Source organism: Gracilinanus agilis, chromosome 6, assembly GCF_016433145.1.
Source record: "Gracilinanus agilis isolate LMUSP501 chromosome 6, AgileGrace, whole genome shotgun sequence".
NCBI classification, from domain to species: Eukaryota; Metazoa; Chordata; class Mammalia; order Didelphimorphia; family Didelphidae; genus Gracilinanus; species Gracilinanus agilis.
Window position 1 is genome coordinate 208,756,938 of NC_058135.1, and position 23,452 is coordinate 208,780,389.

The following is a 23,452-nucleotide window of genomic DNA, read 5'->3' on the forward strand; positions in this document are numbered from 1 at the left end:
ACTCTCTATAATTCAGTTGCCTCATTATTTTTAATATTATCAATAACAAATTATAAATAATGAATATTATATATATATATATTTATATCATATAAGACAACATAATACATAGCAATAACATATATAACAGAGCATATAATATGTAATTATATGATTAATATTAATTAATAATAAAATATATCATTTTATGATTAATTTTATCATTGATAATATTGATTATTAATTAACTAGTCAACTGATTTGATACTGATTAATAAATGGTACTATTAATACTTTTATTGTTTATAACAATAGCTGGAATATGTATAGTGCTTTAAGATTTGCAAAGCACTTTACAAATAAAATGTGATAATTGGGCTAATCATTACTTGCCAAGGAAACTCTAAAGAATTTGTAACAAAATTCTTATTGCTAACTTTCTGCTCACCTCCACTTATACTCTACTCTGATATTATATGTTAGTAGAGAGACAATCCTGGGTTCTCAAAAGTTATGCCAGCCAAACACAAGATCTGACAAGTTCTACAGAGCCCAAAAGGCTGGGCTCCTGATGGACTGTTTGGCTGGTATCTGAAAACTTGCCTAAGTTCACAAGGGCTTACTACCATGTTCACTGGTAAGGAATGATCTTTTCAGTCACCACAAAACAGAGAATTTTATATAACATAAATATAAATCACAAAGTAACAGAGATCTGTATTACTAAGGGAGGATAAGTGCTAATAGAAACAGATAATTAGAAGAATTGAAATATTAAGTAACAACTACTTACAAGGCCCTATGCTAGAATTTGAAGATGCAAGGATTCAAAATGATACAGCTTCTATACAACTTTTCAAGGAATTTCACCTCTAAAAAACTGGGATGGATATGTATATTTTTATGCTTCATTTACATGAAAACCAATCAATGAAAGACCTGGATAAAGTTCCATGAGAAGTCTAAGGAGCAAAAAATTGCTTCCAGGTCAAGTAAATCTTTTACTAATCAAGTGTTCTAGCCCCAACTTTCAGAAGTGATTAAATTCAGCCATTTATGATTCTAGAAGTGAATTATAATCCTCTCTTTTTAAACCCAGCATAGCTACCATTCCCTTGGACTGCTGATTAATTTAGCTTTCAGATTTTCCAGTCCCTTCCTCAAGCTATATCTGCTTGACTTTAAAACTTCAGTGTTTCAGGATCAGGCTTTCATTCATCCAATGTCAACTAGTTGTTTTTTTTTTTTTTCTTTTTTAAGCACCTACTGAACAAAAAACAAATAAACCAGTGTCTGCCTTCAAGGAGCTTTTATTCCAATGGAGAGGGGTTGAGGGTAGAATATACATACCCACAAACAAGCAAATAAATTAATAAAGTGAATAAGAAGTAATTTCAGGACAGGGAACACTAACAACTGAGGCCAAGGATGAACAAATTGACCTCTAGGAGGATGGGGCATGAGCTGAATTTTAATGGAAGGAGCAATTATAAGTAGTGGAGGTGAGAAATGATGGAATTTAGTCATAAGGGATGACCTATTCAAAAGCACAATGGCAATAGATAAAATATTGTGGACAGGAAATAAGGAATTAGTTAAATTGGATAGAATAATGAGTATATGAGATAGAAAAACATAACAAGGGAGGCTGGTAGACTGAAAGGATTTTCATGGAAAGCAGAAGACTATATAGCACCTACCTCTTGTTGTGTTTTTTATTTTTATTTTTTTTTTATTTTTAAACCCTTAATTACTGTGTATTGACTCCTTGGTGGAAGAGTGGTAAGGGTGGGCAATGCAGGTCAAGTGACTTGCCCAGGGTCACACAGCTGGGAAGTGTCTGAGGCCAGATTTGAACCTAGGACCTCCTGTCTCTAGGCCTGGCTCTCAATCCACTGAGTTACCCAGCTGCCCCTTGTTGTAAGTGTTGAAAGAATTCAATGAGATTATGTTTGTAAAGCAATTAGCACAATGTCTGGCACAAAGTAAGTGCCATATAAATGCTAACTGTTGTTATTATTATTATCATCCTTATTATTATTTTATCCTAGAGATAGTAGAGAGCCACCAAAGCTATTTAAGGAGTGTGACATGGTCAGACCTCTATTTAAACAGTATCATGTTGACATCTATTTGGAAAATGTACTGGAGGATTTGGAAGCAGGGAGACCAGGCAAGAAATGATGGATGCCTGTTAGATTGATGGCCATATGAGTACACAGATGGAAGAGATGTCATGGAAGTAGAGTCAATAGTTAGCAACTGATTGGATATGGAAGAATGAAGTGAAGGAAAGAGAAGAGTCAAGTATGATTCTAAGGTTTCAAACCACATGGTGGTGCCCACCATGGGAAATTAAAAGGAATTTATGAGGGAACATAGATTTAGAGAGAAAGATAGTAAGTTCCATTTTGGGATGTGTTGAATTTGGAATGTTAATAGAACATGGAAGCAGGAAAGCATTTGGAAAGACAGAATTGAGCTCAATAGAGAAAGGATGAAAAAAACCCTGGATGTATAGTTGCTAATTGTCTGAGTTGTGATGATAACTGAACCAATGAGATCGTCAAGATGAGGAGGCTAGAGAAGAAGAATGTAGATAAAGTCTTAGGGTACCTCCAAACATGAAGGTAAGACATAGATGCTAATGATCCAAGAAAGAAGACCAATAAGAAGTGCTCAATCAAATATGGGTCAAGCCGAAGAGTCCAGAACCATGAAAAGCCAGGAAAGTTAGAGCACTTAGATGGAACTGGTAGTGTCAAATGCAGTAGAAAAGTTTGGAATAGAGAGGACTGAGATGGGAAAATTAAATGTAGGGATTAACTGCTCATTAGTGAACTTAGAGAAAGAAGTTGCAATCAATTGATAGGGTCAGAAACCAGATCTGAGGAACAGAAATAGAAAAATAGAGACAAGCCTTAGAGAAAGCTTTTTTTAAGGAGTTTAACTATGAAAAGAAAGATGACTAAGATAGTTTGAGAACACAGTAGCATTAAATAAAGGTTTTTCTTCTTTATTTTTTAAAAAGATGGAAGCTATATTGTCATAATTTGCATGCATGAGAGGTGACAGTAGATAGAGATAAAAGATGAGAGCTAAAGGAAAGGATGGTGTTAATTGAAAGATAAGGCCTTCATAGGATTAAGAGCATAATCAAAGGGGCTGACTTTGGCAAAGAAAAAGGAAACCTTTGCATGAGCCTGGATAGAGCAAGGGAACTGAGAATGGTGGGAGGTAAGAATTTGAAAGGGAGGGGCTTCTGGGTAGCTCAGTGGATTAAGAGTCAGGCCTAGAGACCGGAGGTCCTAGGTTCAACAACCACTTTACCCCCATTGCCCACCCTTACCACTCTTCCACCTAGGAGACAATACACAGAAGTTAAAAGTTAAAAAAAAAAAAGAATTTGAAAAGGAGGGTGCTATGCAGAGTATTGAAGAGAAGCATGAACTCCCAGTGGATGAATCCTCTCTCTTAGGTAAAAAGGAGACTGAGTCCTCCACTAAGAGAGAAAAGGGAACAAATGATGTTGAATGAGACTAGGAGGAGGAGAATACAGGTATCAGTCCAAAGAATAAAAAAAGGATGTCCTTGCAGCACTGAGCGTCCAGTCTAGATACAATAGTACAAATTTTCAATAGACCAAGTCAGCACCAGTGTATAATTCCCTCCAAAGATAAGTTTTGAAGCATTACTATAGAGGTGGGGAAGGCAGGTATATTCCAACTTTCAAGTAGGAAGAATGAGTTGGTAAAAACAAGTAGTGTTCAGGTGCTAAACTCCTTGAGGAAGAAAAGAGGGTGGCCTGGATCATAATGTATCCAAAATAGAATGAGTTGGTCTGTTATGCAGCAATACACATATAATCCCTACTCTCTCCTTAGATACTGAGGCTATATAGCATGACCCCACCTCACATTCTTTATTTAATATATGATATCCTCAAGTACTGGACTAAAAAACAAGATTATCCCCTGTCAGCCAAACCCCTGGAGATGAGCCTTTTTGCCTTTAGCTCTGGCTGGGCTTAGATGACACATCGAGTCAATTGTTAGGTCCATGCTCAAAAATCTTTCCAGGTTTGTGAAACCTGTCAGAGCCTGTGCTCTTTTGCTGAAGCCTTTAATGACCCAAGGAGACCTCAACAACAGAACAACTGGTGGAACAGGCAAATATTCAGTCTAGTCCTCCAAAAATTGTGAAATTAGGCAACTTTTCATTTGTAACCCCAAAATTGAAAGGATTTTTCAGTGCTGTTTTCTTAATCTTCTATGTCCTATCTCCATCCTGACCTACTTATGACTCTAATAATATTTTGAGACTCTCCTTTAATGGAAAAAATCTAATAATTCATATTTGTTTCTTGTGTGACTTTAAGCAAGTCACATCAGTTTCCTCATCTATAAATGTTAGAAAAAGCATGGGATCATAGAGCATCTCAGTGGAGCAATGGATAAAGTGCCAAGCCTGAAGTCAGAAAGATTCATTTTCCTAAGTTCAAATCTATCCTCAGATACTTAGTAGCTATGTGACGTTGGGCAAGTCACTTAACCTTCTTTACCTCAGTTCTTTAATCTGTAAAATGATCTGGAAAAGAAAATGACAAATCAATCTAGTTCGTTTGTTTGCTTGTTTTTTTGTGAAGAAAATACCAAATGGAGTCCTGTAGAGTTTGTCCCAACTGGACAACAAAATGGGACCATAAATTTGGAATCAGAAGGGTCCTTAGTGGCCTCTTGGTCCAATATTGTCATTTTATACCTGAAGAAGAGGGATATATGGTATGGTAGTTGCAATTATTTAACCCCGTCCTCCCATGCATGTTAAATTTGTTTTTTCTAAAATTTATTAAGACATACCTCAAGAGCAAAGGACTTAAATTGTGAAAATCGCTTCATCATCTTTGAATTGGAAGCAGCACTGAAGAAGTCAAGGGGCTCCCAGATGCTTTGCTGATATATTAAAATGGGAATTTTGATCTTCAGTATTTATCAAAGAGTTTCTCAGTGCCTGATTTTGTTGAATAGCTTATTATGGCTAAGGAAATTTCCCTGTGTTTTGTTTTCATTTTTTAAAGCTGAAAGTCCAAAGATTTTCCCTCAATGCTGCAATGTCAAACCCAAACCTCCAGGGAACTGGCCTGATTTAGGCTCAGCCCAAAAAAGTGGGTTCAAGTGTCCTGCCCAGAGTCACACAGCTAATTAATGTCTGAGGAAAGATTTGAACCTAAATCTTTCTGACTCCAAACCCAGTCAGGTAACTGGATGTGTACTGGTTTCGACTGATTGTAATTGATTTGTAAGGTTCTTTCTGGCTCAAAATTCTCTGACTACACCTATGATAGAGCTAGCCCAGAGTGAAATGTGCCATTAGCAGAAGAGTGTCCCTCTTTGGTGGTCTTCAAGCCAAGGTAGGTTCAGTATGAATGAGCTATGTTATCTATACCTAAAAAAGGTTTGTAAAAGAGTAAAAAGAAGTAGCAATGGATATTGGAGAGAGCCCTGACCTTGCTGTGGGAAAAACTCAAGTTAGTGAAGTCTGTTTAGCAAATAGAGATTTAGTATGCAGGAAGAATCCCCAATGAATAACCCATTATTCCAGAATAAATCAGGTGCTCTGGGGAGCTGCCATTCCTATTCAGATATGTGGAGTCCATTGAGATCTTTGGAATAGAAATTTATAAAAGTATCCAGGGCAAAGAAGTAAAACTTGCAGCAAGCAAAACTCTTGAGGCTGCCCAAACAACATTAAAAATGTCATTGGGAAATGTCTGACCAATAAAATACATCACAACAAGGATAATGTTAATTTGTGGTTTTCTAAGTTAATACACAGGGAGCAGGGATCCATTTCTATTTGAGTTTCACTTCATTGATATAGGACATATTCACAGTGGAAAATTTCAGACAGACTTAATGTGGATAAAGCTTTCAAAAGAGCTAAAGTATGCCTCAGTGGCAAGGTAGACTGAGCCACACCTAAATAAGGCTGTTTTTCAAAACAAACCTCATCAACCTTGTCTTACCTTGGTTTGAAGACTTCCATTGAAGGGCATCCCTTTGCTAAGAGCATATTTTACTCCAAGCTAGCTCTAGTTAGGAAGAAGTGCTTCCTTATATCAAGAGTGAATTTGCTTCTTTGCACTGTCCACACACTGCTCTTACTTCCACCCTTGGTGGTCAAATGATCAAATCTAGTTCCTCCTCAGGACATCTTTTATAACACTTGAGGATTCTTCTGCCTAAGAGTTCCAGGGTGGGGTAGAGGGTGTGAGAGGTAAAGGGTGAGGCAAGCTTCTCTTCTCAAGTCTAGCATTCCTCATTTCTTCAGGCTTTCTCATCTAGTAATTTGCATAGCCAGTCTTTACCCTCTCTTAGACTTGGGGCAGTTCACTCTACCTTCATTTCACCTCCATTTGGCTTATTGCATATTATTGCCCTTCATGTACTCTTTGGTGGAGTCAAAATGGCTTTCTTGTTCTAGATCACACACAACATTCCATTCTCCTATCAATGTCTTTATACTAAAAGGTCCCTTATGCCTAAAATGCAGTTTCCATCTCCATTCATTTAGAATCCTATTAGAACCCTATGTATGAAATGTTCAGGGAGGACTATTGCCTCTGGTATGAGGGCTTGCCAAGTACTTTTCCTTGCTGCTTATCCATCTTTGGTGTCCACCTGATGCCCAGCTTTCATCTAGGGCTCCAAGCAGCTGTAAACATGCACAGCAGCCAAATCCTAGTAAAACCCCATCTCAACAGAAAGACTAAACTAGATTGAGGGAAACCAACAGGTCTCAAATTCATTGGTGAGTTGGGGGGATGTCTATCCCATGCATGTGAAGCTTTTCCCTAGCTGCCTGAAACAGGCACCATGGAGAGCTTAGACAGAGGCTGATGAGACATGGACAATGTCAAGGTCATCCCCTGCCTCCTGAACCACCTCAAGGAATCCTGACTTTTGTCTTGATGCTGGAATTGGATGACTCTGGAAGAGAGAGTGAGGCTTAGAAATTTGTACAAGTCTTTCTTACTTAAATTCAATTCCCAAGCAAGTCAATACATCATCCCAGGATGTCACTGGTCCTTTTTGAAAACAAAGGGCAACTACAGTCTGGTCCCCAGTTTCCTTATCTGTAGAATGAGGGCTTTGAACTTTATCTTGCCTTTATTAGCTCTAAATCCTATGATCCCATGAAAGCAGTGAAGACAAAAATCTGGGAAATACACATCCTTAAAGATGGGAAACTGAGGGTCTGAGTTTAAATGACTCATATAAAGTCAGATAGCTATTTAGTAGTAACAAACCTGAGATCCTAATCAATCCAGTCTACTTGACTGGAAATCTGGTGCCTTTCCCCCCTTCATCTTTCAGTTTCCTCTGAAGTACACCATGCTGACTGGAATTCTAGAAATCTGCAGTGGTTCCTTGGTTCCTATTTTTTTAAGCTTTGAGATCAGTTTCCTGACATTTCTCAGACAACAATACTTTCTGTGTAACACCAATATGTGAGAGGATGTAGCCAGCATATCTAAGGAGCAGCAACAAAGGAAAGTACTTGGCATCCCACAATATGAGCACGCCATGTAAGCTTCATGTTACTATTATTAGATAACAACGAATATATTCCCACATATACCCCCTGGAAAATGCTGTTGCCCCAGGGTGGGATTATTTTCATCTTATCTCTTGGTTTCTTTTAGCCAGCTGACAACAACCATGCTTTTTTGCCCCATTGTCACTTCCATAGGATTTTTCTTGGATCCATTTTAAAAGAAGCTTAGACATTTCAGAAGGTGGCAAGTTAAATTCCTTTCCCTGGGGATTCATTGAATTAAAGACTAATGTGACTTATTCCAACTGTGCTAGAATTCTGACTGAGAAGAGCTTTTGTCTCTCTTATTTACTTTAATCTTCCTTACTTTCCTGTGAGAGAGAATCTGTGAAAGATGGGGCTGCCTCCTGTAAAAACTCTTTTTTGGTGCCTCCTGGGATTCCCCATTGCCCTCTTCATTTGGATGTTGCTTTTGATTCAAATATAGGTCACCCTCCTAAAATGGAATGTTTTTGAAAGGAAAACATAAGTCTTAGGAAGAAGTGGGAAGCACTCTACACATTTCCATATTTTTTAATTATTATAATTTTTTTTAAAACTCAATTAAATCTAACACATTTTTATTAAGCAACTACTATGTTCATGGCCTTGGTAGTGATACAAAGTAATATTTTACATTTCTTATATTTCTATTACATTTTAAGAATTACAAAATATGTTTATCATAATGACTCTGAGAAATTTAGCAAGTATTATCCTCATTTGACAAATCAGAAGATAAAGGATCAAACAGGCCATTTGCTCAGAGAAACACATGAAATACATGATAAATCTGGGACATCAACTTAGATCTCCTGCCTCCATGATCATTTTGACTAACATGGCCCTATGCTGGCTCCATGGAAAACAATGGCAAAAAAAAAATAAAAATAGACGCAATCCTAGGGAGATTAAAACTTAGTAGAGTTGGGAAAGGAGGAGGAAAGGACACATATAAATAACTATGACAAAAAGAAGAGTGTAGTAAGTTAAAAGAATAGTAACCAGGAAAGTGTTGTAGAATATTTCTGGAGGTAGAGAAAAATAGTTTCACCTAGTAAAGGATCATCTAGTCAGATAGTTAATAAGCACTTAGCAAGTGAATACTATGTGATGAGTACTAGATGAAGGAATGAAGGAGGTAGAATCTAAATTGGACTTTGATGAATAGAAGGGGAAGTAATACATAGTTATGAGGGAACCTTTTCCAAATATGCGGTAGCATGACCAATGGCAGAAGGAGAAGAGGTAGGACAAAAACATGAAATGAAAAATGCATCTGGTACATAGACTACATGAAATTATAAAGCAGATAGGTAGGTTGCAGTCAAGTTGTAGAAGGGATTACATACTAGTAGTAGTTGATTTTAATCTTTCCTTACATTCCTGTGGGGGGGAATCTGTGAAAGATGGGGCTGCCTCCTATAGAAAACTTTTTTGGTGCCTCCTGGGATTCTCCACTGCCCTCTTCATTTGGATATTGCTATTGATTCAAATATAGGTCACTCTCCTAAAGTGGAATCTCTTTGAAAGGAAAACACAAGTCTTAGGAAGAAGTGGGGAGTGTTGTATTTTGTATTATGTTCAGAAAGCATTGGGAAATGCAACGACCCAGGAAAATCCAGAAGAATTTAGGAGAAAGAATGCTAACCACATCCAGAGAAAGAACTGTGGAAAAGGAAATATGTTAGAAAAATATGTGATCAATCACGTAGTTCAATAGGGATGTGATTAGGGTTTTGATGTTAAAGGATCAGTCTACTGCAGATATGAATAAGACAGAAATAGATTTTGAACAGTGCTACATATATAACCCACTGGAAATGCTTGTCAGATTTTGGAGAGGAAAGGAAAAAGTGTGGGGGGAAGAGGGGAGAAATTGAATCATGGAACCATGGAAAAATATTCTAAATTAAAAAAAGAAAAAAGAAAAGGTTTAAAAAAGAAGAAAGCATTGGGAAGCCACTGAAATTTTAAAAAAAGGAATGTTGTGATACTAGAAGTATTTTATGAATCAAAGAATTTTAATTTAAGAATTGGGGAGGCCTCTCATAGGCCATCTACTCTAAACCACAACCCCCACTATGACATACTTGACAAATGATTACCCAGACTCTTCTTGAAGGACTCCAAGATGGGGAAATAATTTACCATTTCTTAAGGCAGTTCTTTCTACTTTGGAACATCTTGAATTGTTGAGAATGTTGTGTGTGTGTATGTGTGTGTGTGTTTGTTTTCTAATAAATTTGTTTGTTACATTGAAATTCCCAAGTTTCTCCCTCCTTCCCTCTCTATGTTGTTTTTTTGTTTAATATCCTGATCTCAGGGCTACATTGGTCTCTTCACAGCTAACAGCCATCATTTTTAGTTCTGTCCTCTGATCCCAAACAGAACAAGTCTAATCTCTCTTTAATGTAACAGTCCTTCAAATGTCTAAAAATAAGAATCATGACTCTTTTGAGTCTTCTCTTCTCCTAGCCAAATATGTCCTATTCTTTCTACTGATTCTGATATGCAATAAGATCAAGGTACTTCAAGTCCTGACTTCCTTCTTCCAGACATTATTTGTCATTAGTTTCCATAAACTGTAGTTCCCATCACTGAATATGGACTCAAGATGAGATTTGGCAATGAGAGTATAATGTCACTACTACCTCTCTTTTCCTTGAAGTTTACACCACCACACACACACGGTTAGGTCAAGAGCAAAACACAATAGCTTTTCCCCTAGCTTCATCACATTGTTAACCTGTTTTGATTTTTCATTCCACCAAAACCTCAAAAGCTGGACCACGGCTGGCTATCTATTCCTGTCCAACATTATCTTTCTGAAGTTGATTTCTTGTATCCAAATGTGAGACTTTACATTTATCCCAACTGAACTCCATCTCATTACATTCTTCCAAGTGCTGTAGCCAATCAAGATCTTTTTGAATTATGAATCTGTCATCTACCATGTTAATGAAGCTTCAAAGCTTTGTATCATCTGAAGATTGGATGATCACACTATTTTTTTCTTCATCTATTAAAGATTCTCAATTTTTGGGTCTCAGGACCACTTTGTCCTCTTAAAAACTATTAATGATCTGAAAAAGTTTTTGTTTATGTGAGTTGTACCTATAAATACTTATTTCACTAGAAATCAAAATGTATAATTTTTAAAAAAATATTTATTCATTCATTTAAAAATAATAAGAATACTAGCCTCATACACTTCCCAGCTGTGTGACCCTGGGCAAGTCACTTGACCTCACCCTTACCATTCTTCCACCTAGGAGCCAATACACAGAAGTTAAGGGTTTAAAAAATAAAAATAAAATAAAAATAAGAATAAGAATAGATCCATTTCATGGTAATATAATGGATTATAATAATAATTGTAATAAATTATAATAAATATATATTATTAAGTACTTTATTAATAAATTATAATAAATATTATAATAATAATTATAATAAAAACAATTATATATTCCAAAGTAAAAAAAATTACTGAGAAGACTAGTATTGCTTTATATATTTTTGCCAATCTTTTTTTTCCCCTAAAAAAATTACATTCTGTCTTAGAATCAGCACAAGAATAGGTTCAAAGAGGAGTGGCAAGGACAAGGTAATTAGGGTTAAGTGATTTGCCTTGGAAGTCATAGCTAGAAAGTCTCTGAAGCCAAATTGGAATCCAAGACTCTTATCTCCCAGTGTGTTCTCTATCCACTGAGCCACCTATCTGCTCCACAAATCTTTTTTTTTAATGTCTTTCTTACTAGAAGACAATTCATAATTCTTAATTTTGTAAAACGTTGTTTTGGCCAAAGTATATTAAGAAAATCTGGCCTCACAAAGATATGTAGTTAGAAAAAGAGAATAAAATTTTAATAGGCAAATAACATCTTGAAAATAATTTTGACCTCACAGTTACACCTCCTGTAACGAGGAAGCTACTTCACTAAGGGGATGGGTCAGAGACATAGGGAAGGTCAGAGTGGAATTCCCTCTCTAGTCACCACTGAAGCCTTCTGATTTCTTAGGGGGTTATTAATTGATGATTTCCCTAGAAAGAGTGAGTTGATTCACTCCTGCCACCCTGTATTAGCAAGAGGATGCATTTCCCTGTTGATGGAAGTATCTCTTATCAGTTTGTGTTGTTCTGGGCCTGTATTAGCCTGACAAACCTCCCCAAAGAGCACCACCCTGTTTCAACTGAAATTCAGTTGGCAAGATGGAGAAAACTTCTCAGATAAGCAGCAGGCTTGTTCACTTCCTTGATTACTTTACTAGATAGACCAAAATGCTATCTGACTTTATAATATATTTTGATAGTAAGATTGATCAGAAAGAAGGGATGAAAAATGAAGGGCAGAGGATATAGGAGACAACTAATGATTATCCATTGATGTCTAAAGAGTCCTTGACTCAGCCAGGGCAAATTGCCCCAAACTGAGCTTCACTCCCCTTCTTCCCTACTAAAATCCTTGTTCCTAACTCAAAGTAAAATTAAGATCACTAAGAGGGATTATTGAAAGGGGACAGATGATGATATCTGTGGTAGAGAGACAGGCTCTCAAAATGAGTCTCTAAATCTCTCAGCTGTTGAATTAGAGCTGGGTCAGTCTTGGCAGGGATCCAAAGATGGCTATAGGAACTGTTGGCCTGGGACAACAAGGCTTTGAGTATTCTTGGTCTAGGAATTGACTCAGGGCTACATTGGTCTCTTCATAGTTAACAGCCATCATTTTTAGTTCTGTCATTCTGATCCCAAACAGAACAAGTCTAATCTCTCTTTAATGTAACAGTCCTTCAAATGTCTAAAAATAAGAATCATGACTCTTTTGAGTCTTCTCTTCTCCTAGCCAAATATGTCCTATTCCTTCTCCTTCCAACTCCCATAACCAACCAACCCCCATTGCTTGGGGGATTCCCCCTTTTATACGCCTGGTTCCAATGATCTTCAACTGACCTTGCTTTCTTGGGGTTCTGCTGAACTCCAGTAAAATTCCACCTTACACTCCCCAAAAGGGCCTCAGGGATTCCCAAGGATCTTTGTATGTAATACATTTTAATGATTTAAGTAATTGAATATGTGCATATACACATATGTGTATATAATAGCACATAAATACATATACACATGTGAGTATGTGTACATGCACATGTCTGTCTTTCTGTCTGTGTAATAGCATAGAGTCAAGAATGGTCCTGTAAGATATTACACTAGAGATTTCCTATTAAGGTGACATCGAAATTATTATCAATGAGTTATTTTTCCTCTGACTATCCAAATAGTTCTGAAAGAATCTAAATGAATAGATGAGCCTAATCCATATCCCTCCATTTTCTACACAAGAATAATATCAGAAACTTTATTGTATTATGCCACAGTAAGGTTACTTATATAGCATTTTTAAAGAGAGGATGGAAAGGAATTAAACTGAAGTCAGAAGGACAAGTTAGGAAGCTGAAAATAGTCTGGGTAAAAAGAGATGGGGGTTAAACAAGGTGGTGACAGAATAAAAAGGAAGACTGGCCTTAGAAAGAAAAAGGGTAGAGTCCAAAGAATCTGGCAACTTACTGGATAGGTGCTAAAGGTCGTTAGGGAAGGAGGTACAGTGTAGAGAGGAGATGAAAGAAAGAAAAACCTCCCACATAAGGCCAGTATGGACCTGAGAGCATTTGTGCTATCTACCTCTCAAGGCTGAAATTGGCTTTTAATGAGTAGGCTGCACTTCACACATGTAATCAGTGGGCTCTTGTGAAGTGTTAGCTGAGTATCTTTGGAAACCCCTTTAACAATCTGTTAGAAAGGGAGAATATGAACTCCTCTTCCCTCAAAGGATTTTTTTTATAGATGAAAATAAGACCCAAGAAGATTAAATGACTTGCCCAAGATCACAAGGTCTTAACAAGTAAAATTTTGAACCAAGGTTCCCTGATGCCAACATCAGTATTTTTCCCTTCTAATAAATGTATAGGTAGATACATAGATGATTCATAGATAACGTTTTATAATAAGTCAAGATTTTCAAAGAGCTTCATATGTATTACCTATATCAAACTTCCTACTATATGTAAATGAATGGAAAAGAATTCACCTAAAAAGTATTTATTATGTGCTAAGCATTATGCTAAGGGATGTAAATATTAAAATAAAAAGAGTAGGTGATCCCAAGAAGCTTTCATTCCAATGGAGAAGACAATAAAAATAGTGGAACAGTAAGGGGTACTTGATTTGCTAAATATCTTTATTTCATCTAGGATCTCATCTCACATTTAATAGGTCCAAAACTTAATCCTTCATAGTTCTTCAAACAATCTGCTCTTCCCAACTTTTTAATTTCTTTTAGCATAAGTTTTCTCCCCATTTTGAAAGGGAATTTTTTTCTTACCACTTTATATCTAATTAGTTGACAATTCTTATCATTTCTTCCTTGGAAATATTTTTGTGTACTTTCCTCCACACAGAATACTAAATGACAAAAAATCAAGAGAATCACAAAAAGGACCTTAGAGGTCATCTGGTGCAGTGTTTACCTAAATAGGAATTCCCTCTACAATATCCCCATTAAGTGGTCATCTGGCTTCAAGTTGAACATTTCTAGTCATAAGGAAGCTACTACTTGCAGAAGACATTCCTTTCATTTTATGAATAACTTTAATAGTTAAAAAGATTTTCCTTCCATGAAGTAGAAATCTGTCTCTGTAACTTATATACCCTGATGCTGCTTCTTCCCTCTTGGGGGAACCAGAATAGGTCTTCCTCTTCCACATTAAAGCCCTTAAATCTTCTTTTATTCTAGGCTAAACATCGCTACTTACTTCAACTAATACTCATGTGACATAACATCCATTCCTTTCACTATCCTCTCTGCCTTCCTCTGAATCTGCTACAATTTGTCAATATTGCAATTCTTCAAAGATTTATTATTTCCTTGGAGGTTCTATATCTCCTGATCAAGATAAGAATCCTTCTTCACTTTAACAGAAAGTCTTTCAAAATTGTTGCGGTTGAAAAATTAATCTCCCCATAGTCAACTAGCTGATAAACTTTCTCAGACTTAGCTAGCCTAATGTTCAAATGGCAAACATAAGAGTCTATTACTGAATCTCTACTTGAAGCTTTTTCAGCTCTGCTGTGATGGCCTCTGATGAGAGAGTAGCTATGTTCCTTGAATTGAAGAGAGCTCAAGCAGCTTGTAGTTGTTTGTTAAGTTATTTATCCCCTAGGCTAAAAAGGAGCAATCTGGATTGAATCCTGACACTGGTAAATGACATGTTGGGAAACCAAACTCTGGATGGTTGGATGCAGTGTTGGAAGCACAGTTGAGAGTGTGGGAGATGATAATGTGTTGGAAGTAAATGAGTCAATGTTTAGGTGTAGAACCTAGGACAATTTGAGGGTGTGTTTAAGTTATAAAACCTTAGTAGCTTATGAATATTTTCAGATAAAGGTTGCTAGATTTATTTTATTCTGCACCCTAGAGCAAAGCAGCAAAGCAGCAGTTGAGGGAGCAGGATGAGACAAGTATCCTGTGTAACACTGAATACTCACTAGTCCTAGTGACTTTTGTGCTGAGCGATTTTAGCATCTGAGACCTGTGAGGACAAGCACAGAGGTAAGGCAGATAGAATATTATATCTGAACGGCAAATTTCTAAGTCCTCATGCTCCAGAGGAAGAAGGGAAATCATAAACCATGCTCAATTCTGAGGCAAAAGACCTGGGGCAGATTTCTGACTGACACAAACCAGCTATGTAACCATGGACAAGTCATGTGCTATTTCTGGGCTTCCATGTAAAAAATGAAAGAGATGAGTTCTAGGAACTCTAAGGTCACTTCCAACTTTTGAAGTTATAAACAAGTCAAAGAGCATTTATTAAGCATCTATTATGTTCCAGGCATTGTGCTAAAAATAGAAAGATAGGCAAAATCTCACAAGGAGAATTTATATTCTATTAAGGGAGATAATATACAAACAACTATGTTAAAAAAAGATAGACTAAGGATAATGGAATGAATTGAAGACCATCTCAGAGAGATGGGACTAGCATCAAGGAGGACACAGGAATGGATTCTTTCTGAAGATGGGACTTAAAGTGAGAATTGAAGGAAGTCATAGAAGTAAGGAGGCAGAGGTGAAGAGGGAGAGAATTCCAAGCATTGGGAACAGCCAATGAACATACATAGACAATTGATGAAGTGTTTTGTGTGAATCATATGCAGACCATTCTTGTGTTGTAGCCCTGTTGGAACATAAATCTCTTCTTTATCATTCACAGTGAATGGCCATTTGGTTTACTTTTCTACTCTTTAATGGTAGGGAACAATATTTATCTAACCTGCCATATCTTTACTTTCTGTATTGGAAAATGCTAAAGTCATGAGGTTAAAAAAGGACTAAGAAAGAGCATCCAAGATGGAGACAGGATCCAAACCATTATATGTAAGACGTGACAGAGGGATTATTCATAGCTATATTAGTATAATTGAAATTTTCTCACCACTCACCCACCCTTGGGATCTTTGTATTGGGACTGGGGCTCTCATTCTGTGCCGCTCATCTCCCTCAATCAGTTATAATGCTCAAAAATCCCATAGAACTTAGAGCAAAGGTATCAGATAGCACCTAGCTTCCCCTATCAATCAATAGCCTAGAACCCCACAAAGTGAGAAATCATTCCTAAATAAGTCATAGGTCAGACTTTTCCTATAAAATAGAGGGTAACTAGGATCATGACTTGGAAGTTGCCCTTCTATTCCAAGCTAGACTCCCTATTGTCCATGAATAATCCACTTACTATTTTGTGAGACCTGGGTCAATTCAATTATACTTACTGGGCTTTATTTCCCTCATCTGAAAAATGGGCTGATTAGATTAGATAGTGCCTAAGTGTCCATTTACTCCCAGACCAGTGATGACTCAAGTGTCCAATTCAGCAGCAAGGTCATGGCCACAGTCATGGTGGTGGTGGCTTGTGCAGGAGTCACCTACTCTAATTCTGCTCCCCTCCATGTTGCCAGGATAGGTGGCCACTTCTAGAGGTCAGTGCTTCCCCATGTGGGTCAACAAGGAGCAGAGCTTTGGGTTTGACACAAGGAAAAACCATCTAACAATGAGTTTTTCCAAAGTGAAGAGCACTCCAATGGGGCTGCATTCAATGGATGTGTTCAAGGATAAATTAGATAACCATTTGCATCTGGTATAGGAAATTACTCTTGTTAGGGTACAGACTAGACTCAACGACACCTGAGGGAACCCTTCTTACAGGGCACAGTTATTCCATTTACTCTCCTACCTGCCTTTTAAACAAGTCTGGTATGTGGATTTTTGTAAAGCTAAAGCTTGTCTCTCTAGTGCAGGAGGACTAGGACTCTGAAGAATGATATCCAAGGTCCCACAATGCACAAGGAAAAAGGATGCCTGGAATATTGCTAGGAGGATGGGGGTGATGGAGATGGCGTAGGGAAATTGCCTGTGATGCCACCTGCAGTTTCCTCTGGGGCATTCCTGCAGCCAGAATCCATGGTGAGGGAGTGGGGATGGGGTAAGAGAGCAATTGTGCCAGGAATGAAGCTTGGGAGTCAAAGGGGATAGGGTTATGCTAGGAGTTAGAGGCAGATTCCTGGGAACTCTAGCACCTGTCCACCCTCTCTAATCTTGATTCCATCTATAATACTTCTCATAAGTAGTCATTTAAGCTTTGCCAGAATGCCTATACAGAAAAAAAAGTAACTATCATTCTAGTGGCCAGAAAATCATAGTAATATTAATAAGTATAATAACAATAAAAATAACTATCACTTGTTTAGTGCTTTTAGGGGGCTTAAGGGGTTTTACCTATTACCCAATTTAATCTTATTGAGTGAGATACCACATATAATAATGATATTATCATAACATGAAGATATGGAATGGACCTTAGGAATTCTCAGATCCTTCTGTCTGGATTTGTTGCTAATAGTAGCAGTATAATATTCATCTAATGATCTGAAGTCCACTAAGGAATTTTATCACAACATCTTTAGGTAGTTAGCACAAATATTATTATCCTTGCTTTCACAAATTAGTAAAGTGAGACTCAGCAGTATTATGTGAATTAGCCTGAACTATAGAAATCACATTGATGTCAGAATAGAATCATAGTTCCTAAACATTATCTCTAGCCCATGAAATTTCTTTACCATGATGAACTACAGATCATCAACATAGATGCTGCTGTGCATGAGCCAAATAATTGGTCTTCAGTTAAATTAGACATCATGAGTGGGCCTAGAAAAGCTTTTCAGCCAAGAAAGGAGAAATGCTTTCTAATAGTGCCAGATGGACAGGGTTTGAATTAGTCAGTGATGAATCTAGGCAGAGGGAATTTAGTGGACCTTAGAATTTCTGGTGTCCATTCCATGTTCTGATTCTAATTAGTTATATGACCTTGAGCAAGTAATTTCCTCTATGTGAGTTTCACCCAAAATAGATCTTATTTTGTAATGGCTCATGTTGACATAACATTTTGTGAGGAAAAATCATTCTCACACATTGTCTCATTTGATTTTCTCAACAACTTTGAGAGACAGAGTCCTTAGCCATTAGAATCAAAAGGGAAGTGGCATGTGAGGAGCTAAGATGATGGAGTAAAGGATATTCCACTCCCCTGCTCCCTCCACACACACACACACACACACACACACACACAGAGAGAGAGAGAGAGAAAAGAAATTGCTCAAGACAAAGGAAAGCTGGAGGAACTTGTCTCACTGGGATAAGAGGAGAGAATGGACCAGAAAGCACAGCATCTTTGAGAACCAGCAGAACTTGGAGCAGTCCAGCATGCTGTGACTCAGCCAAAGGCAATGAAGCTGTTGAATAGGAATGAGCCCAGCCAGAACCACTCCACAGAAAGAGAAGTCAGGAAACCAACAGATTCTCACATGGCAGTGGAGCCCTGAGGAAACAAGAGAGCAGAAAGGAAGAACTGGAACTACAGTAACATACTCCCACACAGCAGCAGAGTACCTGAGGCAGCAGAGCCCAGAGCAGGAGACTTGCCTAGCCCAGGCCACTTGGCAGGGGCAAAGAAGCAGAATAGAGGGAACTAGACCAGCCCATGAAACAATAGGGAAACTGGTAGCATGAGGTCCTGAATAGAGCTGGATATAACAGCTGCAAAACTCAGAGCAAGCCAGAAGGGCCACACCATCCTCTCCCAGAACAGAACTTGGTAAATAAAGGCAGAGAAGCCTAGCCCATGTACAAGGGAAGAGTACTCTGCAGACTAGGGTCAGTGCTCCTTTTACCCCAGGAATAGAGAAAAGCCTCAGCAGCTATATAAGGAAGTGGGGGAGTGGGTAGGAAATAACTAGAAAAATGAACAAAAGACAGAAAAAAACGGACCTCACAAAGTTACTTTAGTTATAGGGAAGATCAAAATACAAATTCAGAAGATGATAAAAATGCCAAAAAAGAAGCATGAGAAGCCTCAAAGGAAAGTATGAAAGGACATCAGACCTCAAAAGAACCCCTGGAAGAAATTGAAAAGAAATTTAATAAAAATAAGAGATTTGACAGAAAAACTCAATAGTGGGGGGGGGGGGGGGGGATTTACTGAAACTAGACTAAGCCAAAAGGAAAGTGAGGCACAAAAAAAAAAGAACCAAGAGTTCTTAGATATCATCTACCTCCTGCCCTTAACTGCTAATCTTTTTGAAAAAATTTACTATCCATAATGCCTCTGTTTCCTCATCATCCATTCTAACCCCTTGTGATCAGGATTTTGCTCTTAGAATTCTGGTTAAAATGTTCTCTCACAAGTCACCTCAATCATTGAAGAGTTAGATTTTTTTTTCTGCTCCTTCTCTTTAACATTATGTTAGATTAGACACAATTGACTATTTACTCATTTCTATCTCCTCCTATCCTTTCATAGTGTCCATGCTGTCCTGGTTCTTATCCTCTCAATGTGCTCCTTTTATGACTTTTTGACTGATATCTATTTCCTTCTGTAAGGATGGGGGATAGGACAAAAATAGCCAGAAGAAGGCCATTGGTGACAGTTACTGACAGTTGGGACCAGAGAGAATTCTAGGTAATTCTCCAGAGGAGGAAGGGGAAGAAAGGACTTCCTGAAGAGGACTGAGAGAGGGAGGAGGAGAACATCTCAGCTCGAATCCAATCCTGAGGGTCAACAAGTCCAAAAATGAACCACCTTCTGACTTCATTATTTTGGTCTGTGGCACTTTTATTCACCTAACCACTGATGGCTGAAATTTTGAGATTATTTGTGATCACTCTGCATCTTTCACCTCTAATTTTCAACCAGCTCCCAATTATCATCAATTATATCTCTGCAACATTACTTGCTTCAATCTTATTCTCATTATTCACATTGCCAGCATTCTAGCCCAGGCCTTCATTTATATAGGTTTGGGCATTTGAAGAAACCTTCTAAAAGACTCAAGGCAACACTATCAATCCTATAATTCATCTTCCATATGGCTGTCAGAATGTTCTTGCTTGAGTAGAGATCTAATTGTGTCACTCCTATGATCTAAAACTCTTAGCAAATCTAAATAAAGTTCAGCCCCCTTCACCTGACATTTAAGGCTCTGAACAGAATGGCACCATCTTGAATTTCCATTCTAACTTTGTAATAATATCCCAGTCTGTTTTCTGCATTCTAGATCCCAGCCAAAATGAACTATTTTCTGCCTCCAAATATATCCAGTACTCTTCTTGTATCCTTGTGTCTTCTTTCACATTTGAAATGCCTTCCTTCTTTCTCTCTCTCTTAAATTTCTCTTAGAATCAAAACTATATGCCACATCATCCAGGAAATCTTTCTTTATGCCCGCTTATCAATAATGACATTTCTTTTTAGAGCTCATGTGAGCACTTTCTGTTGTATCTCTCTAATTCATGTACTATGTAAGAGTCTATATTATCTTTGAGCTTTATCCTCCTACTTCATGATAGCAGAAGCAATGACTTATTAGGGTTAGTATTCTTCCCCATCTTTTCCCACCAATCTACCATAGTGCTCCCCACACAGAAGGTTCTCAATAATATCTGTTGAATGAATCCAACACTCTCATTACACTAATGAGGAAAATAAATGCCCTGTGCCTTATTCAAGGTAAAATAGTTAACAAGAGCGACAAACTGTTAATCAGTCCCAGGTGGTCTAATTCCACCTCAATCAATGTCTTTTCCTCTTCACCAAACTGGAATAAGCATTCTTTAATGTCCTTTCCAGTTCTATGAATCTGAAATTCTAATCTGTAAAATATCAGAAAATGTTCACCAGGCCATTAAAAATGTCCAAAAATCTAGGTCTTCTGGAATGATTTGTAACTTAGTAAAACATTCACTAGACTGGTAGTCAAGATACCTGGATTTAAACTTTACCACCTATATGATGGTGAAGGAATACTATTCTGTGATAAGGAATGATAAACTGCTTGATTTCTAGAAAAACTGGTAAGACCTCCATGAACTGATGCAGAGGGAAATGAGCAGAACCAAGAAAACATTGTGTACAGTAACTGAAATATTATCTGGTGGTCAAATGTGATATGCTTTTTGCTACTAATAACAATGCAATGATCCAGGACAATCCCAAGGGACTTATGAGAAAGAATGCTATCTACACTGAGAGAAAGAACTGTGGGAATAGAAAAAAATATATGAATTATCACTTATTTATATGGATATAGGAATTGGAGTTTTGATTTTAAAAGACTATTACAAAAATGAATAATATAGAAATAGGAATTGAGTGATACTGCATGTATTACCCAGTGAAATTATTTGTCACCTCTGGGAGAAGGAAGAAAAGAGGGAAGGGAAAGAACCTAAATCACATGAAGTTGGAAAAATACTTAAAAATAAATAATGTTTTAAAAATTAAAAAAAAAATTACCGCCAACTAGCTATGTAACTTTCTTTGGGTCACTTCCTCTTTCTAGGCTTCTAGAATTTATTCACAACTATAAAATGGCTGGGATGGATTTAATGATCCTTAATACTAGTTTAGCTCTAATATTCACTGACATCAGCTTTTATATTACAGCCAAAGGAATTTGTACTTTTTGCTGCAGGAAGTTGGGTTGACTATTGACATATACAAATCTGATATAGGCTGATGAGAGTAACTTGGTGGCACAATGAATAGAATATCAAGGCTGAAGTCAGGATGACTCATCTTCCCAAGATCAAATCTCACCTTAAATATTTACTTTGTAACCCTGGTCAAGTGACTTAACCCTGTTTGCCTCAGTTTCCTCATCTGTAAAATGAGCTGAGCCAGAGAAAAAAATTGTCAGCCGTTCCAGTATCTTTGCCAAGAAAACCCCAAATAGAGTTGTAAAGAGGTGGATATGAACATCAGGCTAATGACACTGAGGGTAGCAACTACTCATTCCTACATTACAGCAGATGCAGTGTACCCAGTACCAGAAATTTGAAAGAAGAGAGAATAGAATCTATGAGGTCTCTAGAAAAACAGGCACCACATTTTCAAAAGTCTTCCTTAGGAGCACAAAATTTGCTATTCAAATGTAAAGAAAATGACCATGCTAGAACTCATTTAATTTCTGGAATTAGACATATCATGGCCTTTTAGGAGCATGACTCAGCTTTTTGAGTTTAATTCTATTTCAATATTGGCTGATCTCCCTTCTTCATTTTCAATGGACTTTTCACTCATAGAAGGTTTACTGAATTATTCATCTTAAAGAGACCGTCACAAAATTGCAGCTATTTGAAGGAGAATTTCTCATCTATTTAAGTATATATGTAAGACTATGTCCTTAGGCTTCTTAACCTTATTCTAAGGGGGAATGATCCACAAATCCCCAATGAATTTTCTGAGTCCTTTAAACAATTTAATGAGATTACAGGGTATATGTAAACTTTTGTCTAAAGTAGGTTCTTAATCTGAGATCTATGGAGGCCTAGAGGTCTCTGAGACTAGAGAGAGGAGGGGAGAATGAACTTTAAAAAACTGATTTTGAGAAGGGCTCCACAGGCTTCATCAAATTGTCAAAGGTGTCCATGACACATAGACCAAAAAACACGGGTAAAAACTTTTCATCTATAGGAAAGCTCCTATGGGGGGGGGGGGGGGGTAAGTATGTGCCTTGAATCCATTGTTTCTTTTGACTAATTAGATGATTGGAAACTAAATGGAGTAACTAAGGAGGTAGGGTTCAGACCCTGTTTGAAAGAGTTATCTCTAGTCTATTGAGGCAAACTGTGAAATGATTCTGAATTCTTTTTTCTAATATGTTCTTTCCCTTATATTTCTAGACTGATGTGTAGAACTGAGAAGGAAATATTTCTCTGCCTCAATTTCCGCTACTAACCACTCTTCAGGATTTTTTAAAAAGAAAAATCTCAGAAGAAATATATATACCAGTGATAAGCAAACTTTTTAAAGAGGGGACCAAAGGAAAGGAAATGCTCATCTGTCAGTCTGTTTCTAAGGCAACACTTTACAAGTTTCTTTGTATTGTATCCTACTCATTGTATTCATCAGATTAGGAATAATGTCCCACAGCTGGATAGAGCATTTCAGGGAGCCACATCTTGCCTGCAGCCATAGTTTGCCCATTGCTAATATATACAATCTGAGACTCTTCTTTTGCCTTCTTTTAAATTTTTTAAATTTCTTTTTCTTTTGTCCTTTCTTTTATTCATTCATTCATTCACTCATTTGCTTATTTATTCCTATCTTTTTATTTCTTTTTCTGAACAGAGATCAAAGCAGTGGGCTCCTGAATGTGGATTTTCCCAGCTTCCAGAATTGCTTCCTAAGTAATGCTAAATGCAAGGATTCTTGAATTCATGCATTCAGAAACAAGATATCATAGAGTCAGAGTTCTTAACCTTTC